This window comes from Vulpes vulpes, chromosome 4 (assembly GCF_048418805.1).
Source record: "Vulpes vulpes isolate BD-2025 chromosome 4, VulVul3, whole genome shotgun sequence".
Classification (NCBI taxonomy): Eukaryota; Metazoa; Chordata; class Mammalia; order Carnivora; family Canidae; genus Vulpes; species Vulpes vulpes.
The window spans coordinates 77,953,425-77,976,549 of record NC_132783.1 but is presented as its reverse complement, the minus strand read 5'-3'; the positions used below and the strand labels follow the sequence as shown (position 1 = coordinate 77,976,549).

General features: G+C 33.4%; 2 protein-coding genes across 7 annotated transcripts in view; one reads left to right on the top strand and one right to left on the bottom strand.

Moving 5' to 3' along the window:
* CTNNA3 (catenin alpha 3) overlaps positions 1 to 23,125 on the top strand; it is a 1,674,060-nt gene that overhangs the window by 648,665 nt on the left and 1,002,270 nt on the right. The gene's annotated exons all lie outside the window — the stretch shown is intronic.
* The window catches only part of LRRTM3 (leucine rich repeat transmembrane neuronal 3), a 164,217-nt gene that overhangs the window by 78,752 nt on the left and 62,340 nt on the right, over positions 1 to 23,125 (bottom strand). The gene's annotated exons all lie outside the window — the stretch shown is intronic.

The following is a 23,125-nucleotide window of genomic DNA, read 5'->3' as shown; positions in this document are numbered from 1 at the left end:
GAAGGTACTCATTGATATTTTTTTATGAGAGAAAAAAATCTGAGTGTTGAAGTATTTTCAATGTTGAAAGGGACCAGTGGATAGATCCACTCATGAGAGCTGCCATATTCTCTTTCATGTAAGGAGAAGAGCACAAGCAAAACAGCTATGAAAGCATATTTCACGAGTGATATATTTTCTAAAAAAGAGTTCCGAGAGAGACAGAAGAGTTTGGGGAAAACAGCATATGAAAAATAAAAAGGAGATGAAAATAGAGCTAGTAGATTTCAGGAAGAAAATAAAAATGGAAATGAAAAAACATAAAAGAAAAATACATACTAGAAGCAACACACATAGAATAAATTTGACTGAAAACAGTCAGAGGTATAGATAGATATGAAAATATCTGGCAAATGAAATGTGTACCAACAATATAAAACATTTGTATTGTTAAAAGATTTGAAAGACATTGAAAAGAGAGCCAGTATATGCATAATTGGTGTTTCTAAGAAAAAAAGTGAATCAACAAAAAATACAAAAATGAAAAGAAAACTGTTGTAAACACTCAAATTTTCAAATTGAATGATCATACTATGTCCTAAGACAGTGTATATAAAATAATGAATACCAAGAGACATTTTAGTACTGTTTCCTGAACTCTAAGGATAAAGAGCGACTCAATCATATGAACATTTAAGGCACAAAAACCCAAACTACATATAAGGGAGAAAATAGGTTGGTCTCCAATTTCCACATAATGTCAGAAGCCAAAGAAGCAATCTAAAAAAAGGAAACTATAACCCATGTCTTATTTTCATTGGAATGTAATGTCAACAGAGACACATTCTGAAGCAGCAATGAGCTCGTTCCCTTTTATCCATAGCATGGGGTTAATAGCTACTACCTATGTTCATATATATATATATATATATATATATATATATATATATATATATTTATATATTTATATATTAAATTGAAAAGAATCCAGCCTCCTAAAGTTTTTCAATATTTTTCCTCAACCTTATAGTGGACTTTTATAAAAGAAAATATTATGCTTTGTGTTTAAGAAACATTTACCTGAATTTTAGTAATTCTTTAGTTTTTATTTCTATATTTTTTAAGTTCAAGGAGAAGAAAATTAACATTTAAATATTAAAATACCACGTATCATTTTATTCCATTTTTCCTAAAATTAAGGTTTATGTATCTATACATTTCTCAGATCCGTTTTTCTATCTTAATGGATACTTACATATGTTTGGAATGATGTTTACTTGGTGTTGGAGAAGGTTATTTCTTTCTGATAAATGGGGTTTGGATTATCTAAAATGAAAGTTTCTATGTTTTTGTATTACATAAAGTCTTTGCAAAGGACATATATCATCTCCATAAAACAATAAAGTCATAATTTAAAAAAATTATAGCAATGCCACTGTCTCTGCTTAGAAATTTTTTTCTGTTAACTATTACAGTAAATCTCTGGCAAATGTAAATTTTGGAATTGACATATAAAATAAAAACGATTATAGGAACAATAAGTTTTTCTTAATATATTAATCTAAAAACCAATGTTCTCTAGAGGAATATGTTTCAAGAAAGCATATATTATAAGCAGACACCATCTGGGGTTACTAGATAAAAGTATTTTTAAATTTACATCTTCCATAATCCCACAGGTCACACAATTAGGAAGCAAGCAGTAGCTTATTAAAGCTATAAATAGAAGCTAAGCTATTCAACAAAACAGCATGAAATAAATTACAATTTTTGTGTAAACCTATTACCACTTCTGCATCAGTTTTATGAGGAATATATATATAAAAGCCAAGTATGGTTATAAATTTACAAAAATTACTGGTACATCTGTGAAGCATTGAGGTATGCATTGCAAAGAATGTGCAGAAAATAAATCCTTTTTCTAGTGAAATGTGTAGTGCACAATGGTGATTGACTTTTGAACCAAAATACTAACTGGTCATCTGGATTCTTTGCTTTAAAAGAAAAAAAAAAGAGTTTTTTTTAGTTTAATTTTGTTTTTTTGTTTGTTTGTTTTTTCACGCATCTTTTTCTATATTTTTAATCATTTGTTTGTAAAGATGGAGCTTCTAGAATTTTACAAAGAAGCATCCCTGAGGAGTCCTAGTTTAGCAGGTTCCTAGATCCCTTGGCTCTGACTCCCATTCTACAACCGAAATAGCACACTTGGAAGGTGAGAGGCCACTCTGCACTCATGGAGAAGTATTTCCCTATGGCATTTACAAGTAATGACTTTAGAATCCAAGTAAATCAGTGATATACATTTCAAAAGAACTATATTAGGATATCAGAAACACTTTTATTTCTTAAAGGAAAAATTCGTTTTCTGTGTTCTGTCTGTAGCCAAAATACTAGAGCGACTTTACCTACTGATGATCATAGAACTTCCTTAAAATTAACTATTCTTCACAATTAGCTATATGGTGTTTATGCAGTTAATAATTTTGTGTTAAGAAAAGAAAGTACTCTTTACTTGTAGGCATCAACTAGTGTGACTGTGCCAATAGGAATGAATATGCAGTATGGTGTTCTCTGAAGTCATGGGGCAGCTTGAGATAGTGTTTTAATGTGACTCTGCACAGCAAGTGGATGGACTTTGAAGTGGCCCTGCATGTCTAAGGATGCCATCTCTTTAAATACTTTGTTTATGGGGAGTGGCAATGGTGATTAAGGCATTAGAAAAATTTTTTGTTTTAACAAATTCTAATAAAGGAAAATGAAAGTCTTTCTGAATGAAAGACTGTAGAAAACCTCTATTTGAAATAGGGCAAATGTTACAGATACAAAAATTTAATTTTGAGTGGTAGATAAATTGATTAGACTAGGGTAGGCAACCTAATGCACTATTAAGAACACTGGCTGCAGATAATGGATTTGAATTTCAGTAGGGTTCCTCCACCTATTAGAGTCTGACTTTGGTCGTTCCACCAAACCTCTCGGAGATTTATCTAGAAAATGAAGGAATTATGTCTTTCCTATCTAATGTACAATTGTTATAAAATAATAATACACAATGACAGTATCACTTAATGGCCATTGTTGTGTATAAGAACCCATGACTCTTGCCTGGAAAATAAAAAGGAAAAGTACTGATTATTTCATGATGAAATAATAAGATTGAAATGACATGTCTTTGCAGCTAATTAATAATTGCTTTATATATATATTTATATGTGCATGGGGCTAAAACATTTTTCTAACTGCAGAATATATTATAATAAGCTCCAGTTATATTTTCTGGGATCACTTTGAATAAAATATAACAAGCACCTGCAAATCTTAGAAAAGCAGAAATCTTAATTATTTTGCAGAACACTATACCCAAGACAATGTGAAGGTGTAAATCACTCAATGACCAAAGTGATTACATTTTTTCAAGTAAGAGGACAATCAATAAAAGCAGATAGAAAATGGATAGGGTTCTTCAGGGATGCTAGGTATAAATTGTCATGATTTTTGTCTTCCTAGGGTTCCTGGAGACAAGTTTGATACATGTTGTGCTGTATACCCTTCTAGCCAGTAGATTTTATATGTTCTAAGATGACAAACAGAGATAATGCTTTTTGAAATAAAGCTTTGGAGAAACTAAAGGCTGTGAAGTACTCAATGTTTTTTTTCATCCTAAAATGATAAGGATCAGTATTTATGATTTTCTCTCAAATGTGAACTCTAGCAATTTATACTATATCAAATAATTTTTAAATGGAAAATCAACATATAGGGAAAGGAGAAAAGAGATTTTAAAGATTTTATTTATTTGAGAGAGAGGGAGAGAGAGAGAGAGAGGGTGGGAAGGAGAGGGAGAGTGCACAAGCAGGGGAGAGGCAAAGAGAGAAGCAGACTCCCCTTTGAACAGGGAACCTGACACATCCCAGGACCCTGAGATCAAGACCTGAGCCAAAGTCAGATGCTTAACTGACTGAGCCACCCAGGTGCCCTGAGGAGAGAGATTTTACAGAGGACTGACCCCTAGGTGAAGATATTCGAGATTTGCAGTGAGGTGGTATTATTTCTACTCTCTCTCTGGATTTCAGTTCCTCACCTGTAAAATAACTGGGTTGGACTAGATGATCCCTTTCAGTTCTGAAACTCTGTGACCTTGTAATATTTTTTATGCATTGTGACACAGGAAATACATACATCACTCACTGAAGGGTTTTCTTAATCTGTTGGAGACAGCACAGAGCACTGGACAGTGTGTAGGAATATAGATTTTAGAGTCAGAGAGAGTTTTCTTTGAATCATATTTGTGGTCTTGTGATTTTTGGCAAGTTTCTATAACTTCTTTAAGTTTCTGTTTCCTCATATATCAAATGTAGGAAATAATGTCTATAGAGTAGAGTGCTTGAAATGATAAAGGAGAAAATATGTTTGTCAAAACTAGGTAGGAGTACTCCTGGGGATCCATGGTAGGTTTCAGGGAAAAGTGATTAAGAGTCCAAGCTCTGGAGCCAGATGGTCTGGCATTAAAATCCAGCTCTGCTACTTGCTACTTACAGGCCCTTGGGCAAGTCACTTCAAATTCTACTTCAGCTTCCTCTTCTGTATGTGTGGGTGATAAAAGTACTTACCTCGTAGGGTTTTTGCCAGGATTAAATGAGTTCACAAATGTAAAGTGCTTAGAAAAGCGCCTGGCACATATAAGCACTCTATATATTTGCTATCATTCTCATCATTATTATAGTTGCACAAAGCCTAGGATGAACTCAATGTATCATCCTTAAGTTTTATTCTACTAAAAAATTTAGGAGTGAATGCTGTTTTTATTAGAACCAACATGTATATATTATGAAACAATGAAAAGTTTCCATAAGTATCAACAATAAAGCCCAACGCAGCACCCTGCATGTACTCTACAGCTAAACCCCTATTATTAGTATGCATATACTGCGTATACTAATATATTATTGGTATGTTAATACTAATAACATATTGGTATATTAGTGTATTCTACTTTATTTATAACCTACTTAATAATTTACTATTAAAGCAGAATAGCCTAGCTCTGCAGGATAAGGAGTAAGAACTCACATAGGGCAGATAAAAAAGAAAAGCATTTCACAATCAAAAATGGACCTAATCGGGCAGCCCTGATGGCCCAGCAGTCTGGCACTGCCTGCAGCCCGGGGTGTGATCCTGGGGACCTGGGATCGAGTTCCATATCGGGCTCCCTGCATGGAGCCTGCTTCTCCCTCTGCCTGTGTCTCTGGAATAAATAGAATCTTAAAAAAAAAAAAATGGACCTAATCTTTCATTTGCTTTGTTGCCCCATACCTATGCTAAATTGTCCAGATTTAATTCTTATAATTTTAGTCACATAAAATCCTAGATTGACATCTCTGATGAACAGAGTTGTAATTTTAATTTAATAATATGAGATTTTATAAATTCATATTGTAAACTCCTGTTGTAGTTGTTCATGATCCATAGTAAATGGTTTTGAAAATGTTAATTTAATTATAGGTTCAGAGAGCAATAAATAATGTTATCTATAAAGGGATATAGTTTAATAAATATTTATTTAGCATATAAAAACATGTCAAACCTTTCTAAGTGCTGGGCATACTAAGATAAGTAAGCTCTAATCCTTTCTGTTACAAAGCTCTCATGGGGTATAGCAGACACTGTTGGTTGGCTGATATCAGTAGCTCTTCATAACTCTCTTCTCTCTTGTATGCCTCTACTATAATGCTGAAAATTCCTAGCAGCTACTGGGAAGTAGGCAGAAATTTGCTGGAGGTTATTGTGGTAGTAGGTGTAACAGGAACACTTCTGTTTTCCTATTGAAAGAGGAAAGTTGTGGCTAATGCTCCTCTTCCTCTTCCGGCCTTGAGCACAGATTTAATGCCTGCAGGGCAGCAGCCATCTTGGGACTATGAGGTGATAAACCAAAAATTATTGGAGAGGTATCAGGCCTCACATAATTTAGTCAATGATCCAACACCAGATACCACTATATCCCAACTTCTGTTTTCTTTATAAGACAAATAATAAACATTTTTGTATTTTAAAACGTTGCTAGATATTCTGTTATTGTATCAGGGACAGTCCTAACTAATATGAGAGGAGACATACTTTTCCCACGTATAATTATAAGACAACATTTTAATTGGTGTAACTATAATGATAACTTTTCTGAAGAATAATATTTATAAATTATATGTATAATCTGCCCGTGTGTGTGTGTGCGTGTGTGTGTGTGTTTCTTGTTATTCTGTGGTGATTGTTAGAGTTGATAAATGGTTTCCCAAAAGCAAGGCTCACAATCTTACAAGGTATCAAAAGGTCCCTGACTCAGAGGGAAGAGCCGTATGGTAATAGAAGGCTGGGAACAAGTTTGAATCCTGGAAGCTTCTGTGAGAGGTGGTTGAAGAAGACTATATATTGAAATGACAGAGATTGTTGTTTAGTTCCAAATTTCAAAGCCAGGCAATTACAGAAATAAAATAGAGTGAAGGAAAGAGAAAAAGTAAATACAAACCATAACATAGAAAGCCTGTGATGTAAAAGGATTGTTTTTATCTACGTACAACAACAGATGGAGAGGTATAGCCTGGATAAAGGTAATAAGAGATTTGATGACAGAGGATTGAAGTAAAAAAAATCTAACAGGAGCCTCTAGCCTGTACTAGTTTTTTGTTTTTGTTTTTGTTTTTTCAATGTGCACCATGAAACATGAGTAATGATTAGAAAAGACACTAAATAGAGATAATAATAACACAAATCAAGAACTATATGAAAATAATCACAAAAAAATTCCCAAAGAAACATAGAAGCATAGGAAGAATTAGGATAAAAATTATCCATTAGTTTAGAGAAATTATATGTGATATAAGCAAACAAATGAAACAACAAAAAAAAAACCATGAAAAAATATTTATAGGAAACTGAAATTGAGACTCAATAAAACAATGAAAGAGGTGACACATATCAGGAGAAAAATGCAAGAAAAGGGTTTTTACACAGACAAAAGATATTATAAGCAATGACAACAACAAAGGAAAACGCATGACTGAAACAAAATTAGGAATATGGAGAAAATTCTTGAGAAAATCCCAAAAAATTTAATTTAAAGACAAACCTATAAAATTTATTATGGGAAGATGATAGATGTGGAAGAAAAATAAAGGAGAACTAAAATACACATAATCTGTATCCCTTAATTTTAAAAAAATGGACAGAAACAAATTCCTGAAATGAAGGCTTAAATCCAGTTGTAAGGGCATTTTGCATCATGATGAAGGTAATAAATTTTAAGGAACCTGTGTGAAGATCTAAAATTAATTTCACTTTCCTGCCTTTCATGTGACCAGGCATTTGTGCTGAGATGCACATATAAATTTGTTCATTATCTCTAAAGTTTATTACCAAAATAATAAGTGCAAAATCTTATAGACTAAAAATCCTGAGGACAAGAAACTGTTGTCTGAGGTTTTATATCCACCCAAATTGTTCTTTTAATATACACATAAATGCACAAGCATTCTCACATATGTGAGAAGTTAAGAAATAGAGTATAAATTCTAGTAAGAGAACAATTAAAAAAAAAAAAAGAAAAACAATAAGGTAATACTACACATCTCTTAGAATGGCCAAAATCTGGAATATTGACAACATCCAATCCTGGTGAAGATGTGGAACAGGAATGCCCATAATTACCAACAGGAATGCAAAATGGTAGTCACTTTGGACGACAACTTAACAGTTTTTTACAAAACTGAACATACTCATACCATACCATCTAGCAATTATACTCCATGGTATTTACCTAAAAAAGTTTATGTTCATACAAAAACCATACGTGGATCTTTATAGCAGCTTTATTTATAGTTGCCAAAACTCGGAAGCAACCAAAATGTCCTTTAGTAGGTAAATGGAAAAATAAACAGTGGTACATCCAGACAATGGAATATTATTCAGCACTAAAAAGAAATGAGTTATTAAGCCATGAAAAGACATGGAGAAAACTTAGAAACTAAATGCATATTATTAATTGAAAAAAGCCAGTCTGAAAATATTACATACTATATGATTTCAATTATATGATATTCTAAAAAACTATGGAGATAGTAAAAAGATCAGTGATAGCCAAGGGTTGGGTTAGGAGTTTGGAGGGATGAATAGGCAGTATACAGAGGATTTTTAGGGCACTGAAATTAGTCTGTATGATACCACAATGATGCATTCATGTCATTGTACATTCATCCAAACCCATAGAATGTACAACACTAAGAGTAAATCATAATGTAAACTGGAGTTTACATTACAATACGTATGATATGATGACAATATAGATGCCAAAAAATGCCAATATAGGCAGGTTCACTTGTAACAAATGTACCCTCTGTGGTAGGGATTTTGATAATGGGAGAGATTATGCATGTATGGGGACCTGGAGTATATGGGAAATCTCTGTACCTTCCTCTCCATTTAACTGTGAACCTAAAACTCCTCCTAATAGTCATGGAATTTTATCTCTTATTGTTACTCTTTTGAATCATGAGACCACCACTTATGAACATGCCTGGGCTAGCCTACTGGAGAATGAGAGACTTCATGGAGCAGGGATATATGTACTGTCTCAGCTGAGGCACTTTAGAACAATGAGCCTACAATAGCCAGACATGAATGAGCCTGTCCTAGACCATCTAACTCCAGCAAAGATGCCAGATGACCTCAAATTTGCCAAACCTGTCAAGATGAGAAGAAATGCCTAGCTGACCCACAGAATTATAAGCAAATAAATAGTTGTTTCAAGTACAAAAACCAAACAAAACCAAATAACCTCCTCAAACCCCCTATACCTCCTTAAAACAAAAACTACAGTAAAATTCAACCTATGAAGATGTGAATCATGACAAAAAAATCAGGTATAGAGGGATCCCAACTAAAAATTTCAAGATTAATCTTCAATCATTTTAAACTCAGAATTAATATTTTAAAACACTTGATTTTTGAATAAAATAGACATATAAACTCTAACAATGAAAATAATAATGTAAATGAAAAAATTCAGATTGGTGGAAGGATAGTAAGAGAAAGCAATAATGTGTTCTCATCTTGTGTAGCAAGTATTGACTAACTTTTTTTTTATGTCTTTACTCAATGAATTAGTGACTTTTTATTAGTTAATGTATTTGTTAGCATAAAGAAACATCTCAATTTCAGAAAAACTATTAATTTTTTTAAAGTTGTTCTTTGATTAATTCAAGTAAAATTACACTTAATATAGTATATATTAATATAGCAGGGCATAGAATATATCTATATATTTTTTAAAAATATTATTTGCTGCCTGTGTCTACCTACTGATCTTTCTTCCCACATATTCTCTTAGGTTTATTTGAATCAAAATACATGAAATGGTGGTTATTTGGGGGTTGAATGAATTCTTTTTATTTTTCTCAATTACTTGACATTTTTTAAGTAAACATATTTTTAAAACTCCAAATTCCAATTTTTATAAATACATCCAGTACTCAGTAGAACCTTTCTTCCTTTTCTATTTGTAATAAATTATAGATTTTTAAGTGGCAGAAAATGTTGGATGTTCACTGAAAGCTAAAATATTTTACAGGGAAATATTGACAGTGATTCTGGAGAAAGGTCTTTGTGTTTTCAGGTTTTCTTTTTTCTGGATGTCATTTTAGGTTTTGGGGTTGTAAGTTTGGCCTAAATAAAGTCTCGTGACCATTAAATTGCATAAAGGGTGAAGATCCTGCTTGTTAAATATCTTATTTCATGTTTTTAGTAATTTAGCAAAAACATCTGATACTTAAAAATTAACAACTTATTACTCAGCCATAAAAAAAGATGAGATCTTGGCTTTTGTGACAACATGGATGTACCTAGAGGGTATTATGCTAAGTGAAATAAGTCAGACTGAAAAAGACAAATACCATAAGATTTCACTCATATGTGGAGTCTAAAAACAAACCAAACCAAATGGATAAACAAACAAAAAGAAGAATCAAACCTGTAAATACATAGAACAAACTGCTTTCTCTTACTATCCTTCCACCAATTTGATTTTTTCAATTACATTATTTTCATTGTTAAAGTTTATATGTCCATTTTATTAAAAAAAAAAGCATTTTAAAATTTTAATTCTGAGTTTAAAATGCTTGAAAATTAATCTTGAAATTTAGAGAGGGTGTGGGAGTATGGACAAAATGGGTGAAGGGGAGTGGGAGATACAGGCTTCCAGTTATGGAATGAATAAGTCACAAGAATAAAAGGCACTGCACAGGAAAAACAGTCAATAATATTAAACAGTCAATAATATTGTAATAACTTTGTATGGTGACAGATGGTAGCTGTGCTTGTGGTGAGCACAACACACCTTTGTCAAATCACTGTGTTGTACACCTGAAATTCATGTAACAGTATGTGCCAATTATATTCAAATTTAGAAAAAATTAATTTCATGAGAAATTTACACATAGAGGCCAATTTTATGTTAAAATAAGAAGCTTGCAGTTAACATTAGATTGGTCAAAGAGGAGAATTTATCAAGAAACTACATTAAAGTTAGCTGCTTTAACTATTTTTCATATCCAAATAATGGGAGAGGGAAATATGGAGATTGCCAATTTTTTTGAAATACACAGTGAATCACATTCTACCTTCAGTTTAATGTGTTGGTGTTAAAGGGGGATAGACCCAATCTAATAGTTTGAAGGCAAACTCTAGTTTAGGAGTCATACAAACATAATTGATAGCATACTTCTGCCTGTGGTGAGGAACTGAATAATCAAGAAAAGATGAAAAGAGTTGTTTTGAAGAAATATAGGGAACAAAACATAAAATGGAATTTGAACATTTAAAGATGTTTATTTAAAAATATTTCATTGTTAAACTTTTAAAATCTTACAGTAGTTGCTCCGCTGATGGCATTATAATTATTCAAGAGATTAAATGAATTTAATCTTTTGATTTGTGATTTGTAAACTTTACAATACACGATTCTGACTCTTCTAAGCCCAATAATTTAGAGTTTTTCTTTAGTGGTAGATAAAAAGTGAAATTATAACAGAATAGAAAATATCTGGGGTATTTTTCCTTAAAAAATGGAACTATGTTTGTAGAAATACAGTGGAAAATTACAATAAATTACAGAGTATGAGAACATAAAATCACTCTTCTCAAGATGTATACATGGCAAATTAGGTTAAAAATAGTTCCAGTTTCTTCTATATTTAGCAAGTTTATTATCAAGTAAGTGGGACATAAGAAGGATATTTTTAAATAGCAAAGCTCTAAGTATACCTATAAAACACCAATAAAACACCAATCTGTATTGAGCAAACTGGATAAATACACTAAAGCAGAGTATGCAGAGGAAAGAGTACAACTTTGGAGACAAGCAGTAGAAAGTTCAAATCCTGGCTCTGCCACTTTTTGCCTACGTGACCTTGTAGCATCATTTTTGTATACCTTCATTTCCCTGTGTAGGGTGGTTGCAAAATTGTATGTAAAATACCTGGAACTGCACTGTTCAACAGGTGGTAGCTAATTATTACAATGATCAAATAATGAAAGTTACTGGCTAATATAGAAGTAAATATTCAACACAAAATGATGGAATAAAATCAATAAAAGCATTACTTTTGTTTTTCTTGGTACATTTAGGGGTTTGGTACCACACTATAACTTTTTTCTGGTCCATCATATATATTTTCTCCCCTGTCCCCAGTCCTCACTTCTGTTATCCATTTAGAAGTAACACTTGATAACCACTAGGTATAGAAAATTCCCTTCCCATATGGACCCTGTGGCCTATGGAATGAGAGATTAATGAACAGGTAAAGAAAAACGCAATTTCAAATTGTAAACGCAATGAAGAAATGAACTGGGGGCTGAGATGGAGACTTATCTGGTTGAGGAAAGTGATTTAAATGGAGAGGTCTATTTATTATTTTATCTTATTTTTACAAGTTTTTATTTAAATTCCAGTTAGTTAACCCAGTGTTATATTAATTTCAGGTGTATAATATAGTGATTCAACACTGCTATATGTCTCCCAGGGCTCATCACAAATTCACTCCTTAATCTCCACCATCACCTGTTTCACCCAGCCTCGCCATCCCCCCACAACCATCAGTTTGTTCTCTATAGTTAAGAGTGTTTATTGGTTTGCCCCCCTCTCTTTTTTTCCCTTTGCTCATTTATTTTCTTTCCTAAATTCTATACAGATCACTTCTTTCCTTTTTCTGCTTCAATTATGCCACTTCCTCATCAATTAGGAGATGGTAAAGATATGTGAAAACTAATAAGGGGCAGAGTATTGATCATATGTCATTTTCTGTTGAACAATGGATTTGTTTCACTTGTGGGATCATTTTCTTAAATATAAAAGCAAACAATAAAATATCAAGAATTACTTTTACTATATTATCCAGGAAAGTATTAGCATTTTTCTCTACTAGAAAAAAAATAAGAAAGGGGATGTCAATGAATTTGTGGGAATAACACCAAAACCATGTTTGTGTACTATTTCCTGTTTCTGTGATTGTCTCTATAACACTACCTTTGAGCTTTGGCTAGAAAATCATAGCAATTGCCATCTTCCTAATTTTGTCCATTTCTTTGGAATGATACATCCTAACAATAGAATCAGTTCCTAAAATACTGCATTTTACTAGAGATACTTGAAGAAGAGGTTGCAAATGCTTGTCATAATGCCAGTTTACAAGGCATTAATAAGTGAGTGTACTGGTCTTTAAAAAGCATGGTTTTGTTAGACTAAGGATTTCAACCACTTACTGATGCTGTCAATTATGATGATTATGGTAGGATTAGTTCTGCAGTTCTGTATTAGAATGGATCGAGGTTAGAGGCAGTAATGCTGGTTTCCTCTGAAAAAAAAATGCCTACAAATATTTTGTGGTTCAAAAATTCTGTGATCAGCATTTACTGAGGGCATAAGCATATGGGAATAAAAAGTTGACAGAGATAAAGTGTCAGACACATGCAGGGGGGCGGTCCTTACATGTGCTACCATTCTAACCAGGAAGCAAGATGTATCAGAAATGTCGTGGAAAAACATATTTAGACACAGTTTCCAACTTCAGTTTTAAATACTCCCAAGCTCTCTCACCTTTTCTCATCCTCATCATTACCATTTTAACCTTTGATTCACATGAATATGAATAGGAGACTTATGTCTTCTCCATGTTTCTATTTTGTTTAAAGATAGGAAGAAATGTTGTAAATGGTGGGTTGTAGAGATAGAAGATTCAAATCACTAGTTTTCTAAGACTTTAAAAGAAAAAAATCTTCCTCTGAAATATTTTTGTAGAAATCAAAATGCAGGGCTTCCTCTGAATTCAATGACTCAGTCAACTAAGTTTGTCATTAGTCAAATAAATGGTCAAGACATAGCCATGGCCCCACCGCTAGATCTTTGCAGGTTGCTCTTTAATATTTTTAATTAAAAAAAAAAAAAACTTTTGGCATCGGGATGCCTGAATGGCTCAGTGGTTGTGCGTCTGCCTTTGGCTCAGGACGTGATCCTGGAGTCCTGGGATCTAGTCCCACATGGGGCTTTCTGCAGGGAGCCTGCTTCTCCCTCTGCCTATGTCTCTGCCTCTCTCTCTCTGTCTCTCATGAATAAATAAATAAAATCTTTTTTAAAAAACTTTTGACATCAAAACTTAGATGACTAAATCCATTTCTGTTAGGTGAGAAAAATGGTTTGATTAAATGTCTCTACAAATATTACCCTCACTCAGTATTTGTAAATATTGCCTCAGATATTAGGTCTTTGACTGTAGAAATTGCAGAACCAATATAATGTTCACACATGCAATAAGAGATATATAGAGCGTGTAATCTCACAATTCTAGTACCTGAAATTTCCATTTTATTCTGCATTTTGGCAGATACATTGCAAATGTATGTTAAATCAACCATCCTCATGCAGAGGTAGCATGAATCTATTATAAAAAAGGTAAACTCTTCTCTTTGTATCAATATTTCACAGTTTAGTTAGCTTCTAACTAATCTCTAAGAAGCTAGGACTTCAGAGGTTAAATTCTAGATGAGGATAAGGAAGTGCTTATTTGGCACTATTCTCAGATTTGTTGACAAAGTTTATTTTAAAAAATTATATGAATAGTCTCCACAGTTAAATAAATTTTGGATTTGCATGAATTAAATATAGGCAAAATTATTTCTTTATGGCAAGATGGCTAAGAGCCTTTGATATGCTCATAGATTTAGGGAACCCTCAGTATTGGGAATATAGTATGCAAAGTGCCTCCAAAGTATTGGATCTTGGAACCTCTCCATACTCTCTTTGATTTTTGTTTGTTAAATGTCTCAAAAGACTGGTGTTCTTTGGCACATTATTTGGGAAATACTGGTATTGGGTTTGAAGACTTCATATAGCATTTGAGGCTCTTTTTATACCAAGAGTAGCTGAAGATTACTTAGTATAAGGGTTAAAGAAGACCAGTAGGAAAAGAATGGCACAAGTGGACAGGAAGGCATGAGCATTAATTTTATTTCTCAACTTTATCTCAGATTAGTCATAGGCACAAGCATCATGGGTGAATAATTGGGGCAGCATGTTCCTACAAACATCCTGGTATGGAATAAAGTCACTGTGGCAGGATGCACAGAGTACTTAAATGAAGAGGGATATAGTAATTATGGTATCATTGTTTGAGTATTGCAGCTAAAAGACTGCATTGTAGTAGTAGCCTTTGGACAGAACCATGGCATAAACAGTATCATAATTACTATCCAGGCAATCCTGCATCTAATGATTGTATTTTATTCAGCAGTCACAAGTCCCATTAAGAGTACATTTTAGGTAAAGAAATATTGAACCTTGTAATGTTTATATAATAACAATATTAAGTTTTTATCCTAAGTTTTATTCCTATTCTACTTGTTTTAAAAATTATTTTTGTTTAGATAAAGACATCTGTAATCAAATACTAAATAAAAACTATGTTTATTTGCCCAGCAATTATGTTTGAAATATAGTCAGTGACTGGAATTTTAAAAATATTTTTCTACATGGTAACATTTTACCACCTTAGCCTGCTTTTTGGAAATTAGTTGTACAAATAAGTTGGGATCCTGAAATAAATGAGTAGGCTATTAGAGCCATTAAGCATAGCACCAAGGTAATTTACCTTTGTCCATTTTGCCAAAGCCGTAATGTTAGACTATCATAAATAAAAACTCTTAAAGGATTTTTTCCTGCTTCTTAACCACTGATACCATACAAACTGAAGTAGCTCTTATCTGTGGTGTGAGTTTAGATTTATCCTTGTAGAAAGCAATAATTTTCCTATCATTAAATTATTTTAACTAAGGATTAAAAACATTTCTCACTTTCATGAAAAACCTATCACTGTAGAATGTAAACAGTGACCTTAGATGACTTGTACTGCTCTGAGAGCTAGTACTTTTTGAAGTGCTTTGTCTACTGGAGACTTTGACAAAGGCTAGAAAAGTTTAATATATAAGTAGAATATTCTAGATAATAAAGAATTACTCGTTGCTTTGCAAAAGCTACCTATTCAACAGTAGGAAAGGGAGTGTGAGGAAAATTCAAAAAGGGAGAAGTAATTGATTGACTCCATTTCATTCTGTCAGGGAGCTTAGGCATCACCTAACCAAACCTTCTCATTTTTTAGATGATACTGAGCTTCTCCTGAGAGATGACATGGCTTGACTACAATCACTCAACTATGTAGTGAATACCTCAGATTAGGTCTTCAGATTCCAAGACTAGCACCCATTTCTGCACCCTTTACTTCTTCAATTTTTATTTCCCAGCCACAGGGAAGCCCTGATTGAAAGAGACATTCCTGGTTATAGAAAATGTGGCTATCGAGATGAGGAGGTTTCCTAAGATTCTCAGTGATGGTGACAAGTGTTAAGAATAAAGAAAAAGAAGAGAGAGAGCTTAGTAAACATTGGTGGCACTGCTTTAAAGTTCTAAAAAAACAAAACAAAAACAAACAGACAAAAAAACCCAAAAACCCAAAAGTGAGTGCACCTTTGCTTTCATATGCTTTAAAATAATATTAATGTATCTTTTTGTGTCCTGGTTGTGTTCCAGACAGGCTATATATAAAATCACATTTTTGTAAATCATATTATAAATACAACTAGCACCCACTATCTAGAGGAGTCCTGTGGTAACTTCCTCTATAAAAATGGTTCTTTTTGAATAAGCAATGCTAAATTTATCTGTTTGTAATGTTATAAGTTTATTGTATATTAGAGTTTTTCCTTTTGATAAGAAAGTACCGCTTTAAGTTGGTGAAAAAATTTGAATTCTTCTAAAGTTTTCCCACATCTGTTTGTTGCTTTCATCCTCATTTTCCCACCTTCCTGTCTCCCATCCTGTCTTTTATTTTTATCTCATGTTTTTTAACAAAAAAGTAATAGATTTAATGCATTCTTTATTTAAAAATTTTCAGCTTTGTTGAGGGAAAATCGATAAAAACTTTATCTATTTAAAATGTACAACGTAGAGCACCTTGGTGGGTCAGTGGTAGAGTGTCTGCCTTTGGCTCAGGTCATGATCCCAGGATCCTGGGATCTAGTCCCAATTCAGGCACCCTGCATGAAGTCTGCTTCTCCCTCTGCTGGTGTCTCTGCCCTCTCTCTCTCTGTGTCTCTCATGAATGAATAAATAAAATCTTTAAAAATAAATAAATAAAAAATAAAATGTGCAACGTGATGCTACTCCCATCTTCTTTTGATTTTAGATTTCCATGAGGAACTAGCATTCTTTAAATAAATTCACATCCCAATATTCACTATTTCACTAATCTATTAATTTACATACTTTATATTCCATTCTTGCCCTCTTCTTTCCCTACCTCTTCTCCCCACTTATTTTATTTTATTTTTTAATTCAACAGAAGAGTTTGAAAGCTGCCGAGTCAGCCCTTGGTCACTTTCCAGCCCTGTGCATGAGTAATTGACTTTGGCCAGACATACCAAAATTAAATTCTCAGATTGCCTTAGCCTTAACAGAATTGCACTGGCATTCTTCTCTTCTTCATAATGCATTCCCTATAGAATTTTATTGTAATTGTCAGATTGGGGGTTGGGGGTGGGGAGCAGTACAGTATTCATACTAATTGACTTTACAGAAAGATTGCTTCTATTGAATCCACACATCTAATTCAGTTTAATTCAATGGAAAGAACCCTGTAACAGGAGGCAATAAATTTGATTTGTATTCCTTGGATAAATTATATAACTTCCTGGTTTCTTTATAGATACAGAGGTTGAAATAGGTGATCTTTAACATTCCTTTGTAGCTCTTCATAATTCTGTGATTACTGAACTGGGCTTAAACTCAATTAAGTGGAAGATTTTGCATAAATGGGTGTTTTCTCTCATAGAGCTAACTAGGTAGCAATCAACATCATCTCACTGAGCAGATTGGCTTCATTTCTCTTGCAATTAACCTTCTTATGCCAATTCCTCCTCCACTCTACTCAATCAGCAGTCTTGTCCATTCTATCAGAAAGAGTATGATGAGCCCCTTCCTACTAGAATACCTCACTGATTATTTATGTAAGAGTATTTTTGTAAATCTGTTCCAAATAGTCTTATTTCTATAGAGCTCAGTAACTCAAGATTCATTTAAATGTTTCTCTTAAGATCATATAACAATCTTAAAAGTTGTCCTCAGAAAACCAGCTGTAGTCATCTGTATATATTTCTATATTATAGCCTTTCAGTGTTGTTAGAAATGTGGAGAGAATGCTATCATGATAATTTCCATGTATATTAAAGCTTCAGTAGTTTTAATTGTAAAAAACAGCTATCTCACAAATTGAACTGTTAGTAAGATAAATGCATGCTTTGTATTAAAGCTGACAGAGCAGTGACTGGTAAAATCTAGTCACTGATCTAAAGCCAATACAACAAATCAGATGACCTTCAATGCCTTTTAATTACCATTTCTGAATAGCTTTCTGTTACTAGAGAAAGAAAGACTTCAAGAAAATAAAACCAGTATTACTATACAAATCTGAAAAAATGATGATCAAATCATCTCTTTGTCAGTGATGTTAAATTCAACTAGGCTAAAATGATAAAATATAGTGACATGCCAATATTTTTTGCATGAAGACTTATGAAATATACGGTATACATTTCCATTTCCTATCTAAGTTAAGGCCCATTTCATCTTAAACTAACCCAGATCCAGTTTTTATGTTTCCAGGTGCACCATTTATGGGTTGGCATTTAATAGGATTTCTTTTATGACCTAAAAGGAATGCTCTCTGATCACCTCTCTAGTCAGAGGGAGAGGCAATGGTGATTGAAGCTAGATGAATGGATTTTATTTCCTAATCATATTCTGATCCATACTAGCCAGTAACAATCCACTTTTCTGTGAATTTAGTGCAAATTTATGATACTGATTTAATGGTTTGATGTTCATCTATCCAAATACCTCCATTATATATTATTTTTCAGAAGTCCTAAGTTTTCCCTTGGAAATGTTAGCCACAAGGCCAGTGACAAATTCAGTTTCCAGTGCACATTTAGCAATGTGATTATTTCATTGATCAATCTACAATGTAATTCCACCATCAGTCTTTCAATTTAGAAGTTTGAAAGCATAATATTGATATTATATAATAATTGATATTCTTCAAAGAATAAATATTTTGATTAATGAAATATTTGGATGCAAACCCTCATTTGAAAGTGATAAAAGTATTGTAAGTGCCTTTTTAAAAATATTTTGTTTATTTATTCATGAGAGACACAGAGAAAGAGAGAGGCAGAGACACAGGCAGAGGGAGAAGCAGGCTCCACGCAAGGAGCCCGATGTGGGATCGATTCTAGGATTCCAGAATGATGCCCTGAGCCAAAGGCAGACGCCCAACCACTGAGCCACCCAGGCATCCCTGTAAATGCCTTTAATTCTCAACCCTAGATCTTTCTGTATTTCTGTAGTGTTCACTTTTATAAACGTCTGCCCCATATTTCAGTTTGCCATAACTGGACTTAAACCATATATTTCTAACTTATATGTCTTATTTTCACAGAAAAATTCTGTGATATTGATTTTTTGGTATTAGTTGAGACTTGCTTTGGGGTATAACATACATTCAGTTTTAAAGTCCATGCTATCCTTGAGTAGAATATGTGTTCTCTAATTGTTGAGCGTTGGGATCTACGCATGTCCATCGCACTGAACTTTTTAATTGTGCTGTTTAAATCTAAAATTTGGGATCCCTGGGTGGCGCAGAGGTTTAGCGCCTGCCTTTGGCCCAGGGCGTGATCCTGGAGACCCGGAATCGGGTCCCACATTGGGCTCCCGTTGCATGGAGCCTGCTTCTCCTTCTGCCTGTGTCTCTGCCTCTCTCTCTCTGTGTGACTATCATAAATTAAAAAATAATAATAATAAATAAGTAAGTAAATCTTCTAAAATTTGCTGGTTCCTTTTGCTGGCTGATCAGTTTGTTACTGAGAGGAGTGCACTGAAATCTCCAGCTGTTATTGATCTCTGACAGTTGCTCTTTCTAATCCTCTCCATTTTACTTTGTATATTTGATGCAGTGTTATTATATATGAATTTGGATTTACAATTTTCTCCAGCTGAATCTTTTTTTATTGTTTTGTAGGAATTTTTTGTTCCAATGTGGCTTTTTTTCTTTTGTGTTTTAGTGTTTCATTTTCTTTTCTTTTCTTTTCCCATGCTTTTACTTTCATCTTTTGTATTTTACTTTTGTGGCTTGCAAAAAGCATAACAATCCAATTTATAATACTTGCTCTTTAACTATTAAATTTATTCCCTTTCATTATTGATGTATGTTATTTCTATATTTTATTTTGTGCTACTTGCACTACTTTATGCTTTAAAAAATGCTCTTCTGTCTTTTATTTTTAACTTTTAAAATTTTCAGTTTTCTTTTTCTTGAAACTAGTACTGAAAAGACATGTTTTCATACAACATGTATTCATACAACATACAGTAAAGAGGCACTGAGTTTTGCCTGTAGTAGGAGAATTGGAGCATGAGGTATGGGAGAAGATGGTGAAACATGTCTGGTGAGATACCTAACGGTCATGCTGATATACCACGTTCAGGAATTTGGCTTGAATCCTCTGAGTTATTGTCAGCAGTGAAAGTTATTGTCAGCAGTGAAATAGCAATGGCATTATCCATTTCATTTTTAAAATATAGAGGAGTGAAGAATGATGGAGGATGCAGCTGAATCTAGGAACAAGGAAGCCAATTAGAAAATCACTGCAATAATCTAAGTGAGGAATGATGAAGCAGTGGTAGTGAACTTGACGAAGAGTGATAGATTTACAATATATTCAGAAGGGAGAATCAATAGGTCCTAATGACCAATTAAGGGTGTGAGGTCCTAATGGAATGGATGACTGCAGGATTCTGGCTTTGTTACTTGAGTATATGGTCAACCTAATAAGAAGAGAATAGGATATAGCTGCAAATTTGGGGACTATCCTTATTTGGGGAGGGTTTTTCTTATAGACTGTTATGATGGCATTAGGCATAAAATTGTTTAAAGAAGTATTCAGATGGCAAATCTGCCTAGGAAAGAATGCCAAAAATAGAGAGATGGTTTCCTAATAAAGGAGGAAGAACATTCAGAACACTGAATTTAGTGAAAACAATATATAGAAAGAGTGTTTAACTATATAAATAAACATTAGAAGATCTATTTATTTAAATGACAGGTATCTGAAGGTTTTACAGAAGCATTATGAACAGACAAGAATTTGGTTTAAAATATTATAGATATGCTTCTGAAAATTTTATTTAGTTTTTTAGTTGCTGAAGGGGGTATATCATGCTTTAAGTGCTGGTTCAAAAATAAATCTAGTTGAAGTAATTTAATAAAGCTAAGTACACTTTTATGAACAAGATAGTACTTATGGTTATTTGGTTAAAAAATGAGTACCTCCTGGTTATATAGTATCTTGATTATATATGTTTTATATGATCTTAGCCTATGAATGACATAGAGCAAGTTATCCTTGTCACAACCATGAAAATTAGACCCCTTAAATGTTGAAATAAAACAAAGGGTCATTTTGCGAAACATTAATATATTAAGGGGGGAAGAAGAGGCTGTTTGATGTGCAAACCCTTTTCTACTCTTGTTCTTGCTATCACATCTAAATGTTTTGGGAAGTTCTGTTAATATTAATATCAACAGATCTATAGTTCACTGCAGTCAGGCAGCTACATGACTGGCTTACTCTTTTTTTTTTTTAATTTTTTTTTTTTTTTTTTTTTTTATTTATGATAGTCACAGAGAGAGAGAGAGAGGCAGAGACACAGGCAGAGGGAGAAGCAGGCTCCATGCACCGGGAGCCTGACGTGGGATTCGATCCCGGGTTTCCAGGATCGCGCCCTGGGCCAAAGGCAGGCGCCAAACCGCTGCGCCACCCAGGGATCCCTGGCTTACTCTTTATCGTCTTTTGCATTTAATCTAAAATATATTATATCTCTTGATTTAATGTCACAAGCCAGTAAAACTCACAGAGCTGAATCACAGACTTTCAATTGGCAGATTGTTGAATGTTTACAGGTATTAGCTAAAATGGAATTGTTAAGAATTACTGTGTTTAATGATATCATTGTAGGATAAAATTTTCAAATGCTACACATTTGAGAGAATTTTAAAGCGTGCCCTTAGAAAACATTTTCTTCCAATAAGTTGAGCAAGCAGAAAATCTGCAGAGGCTCAGATAAATGTATAAGTGATTAATACAAATGTTCATTATTAAATTAGCTTATCTTTAAGATTCATATCATGAATGGTAATCTTATTCTTTTTCTTTTGTTGTATAATTAGCAAGTTAGGTAGATAATTGCTTTGATTCAGGATCCATTTTTAAATTTTAAAAAAAGTTTCTGATCACATCTCCAGTTATATTAGGAGAACCTCTAAATAGGTAGAAAGTCTTTGAAGTTATACCTATTATACCAGTGTCCTTAGAGCCATTTTTCCCCATTTATCAACAAAGCTTTGGGACCTATTTGTGCAAGAAAGGTTTTTAGGTAATAGATAATAAGATAAAACATAGTTCAACTCTAAGTTTTCAGGCTACTAGAAGAGAAAATAAAATATAAATAAGTAGGTAAAATTAAGCATCCTGAATTTACTTATGAACTTATTTGTAAGACATAGTAGTAAGGTAATGTGAAAGGAGTTTTCAAGTTTATCTATGGGATACAATGACAAAATCATATAATAAATCAATAAGCGGGATGTCTAGCATATGGTAAGCATTCCATAAATATTAGTCCTCAAATTTATGGCACAAATGTAGGAGTAAATAATTCCACATATAGATTTAAAAAAAATTTTTTTTGGAGTTCAATTTGCCAACATTTAGCATAACACCCAGTGCTCATCCTGCCAAGTGCCCCACATATAGATTTTAGGAATAGTTTTAGAGGCAATGATGCTTGCATTAGACCTTGATAATGAGTAGCAGTTCATTAGGTTAAAGATGGAGAAAAGATCATCTAAGCAGAAGGAGCACTGTGAGCGAAACTGAATTAGTGAGTCTAGATAGTTTGGCATGGATAGGTAGCAGGTTCAGGAGAGAACCAGGACCTAATGAGAAATCTAGAGATATAGGTAAGACCTAGGTCATATAGGACCCTGCAGGTCATGCTGAGGACTTGAACTTTATCCTGCAAGAAGATGGATAACCTTTAAAAGTAGATGGGTAACTTGATTCTCTGTGTATTTTAAAGAGATCATTTTGTGACTATGTGGAGAATGGATTAAAGGAGGTAAAACTAGAAGCAAGGGGTCCAGCTAGGTGACTGTCACCATAATCCATGTAGGAGATGATGAGGACTGGAACCAAGGCTGGAGCAGTGGGTATGAAGAAGAGAAAACTGATTAATACATCATTAAAGGATGAGATCCTGTATTACACTCAGGTCTTGGTAATCAGTTAGATATGGGAAATAAGAGAGAAAGAGGCTTGCAATGACACCCAGTATTCTGTTTTATAGGCCTGGTATATGATGGTGCTACTCGCTGAGACAGGAAATACAAAAGGAGGAACAGATGGGGTGGAGGTGGGAATCATGAGTTTGGTTTGTGATTTG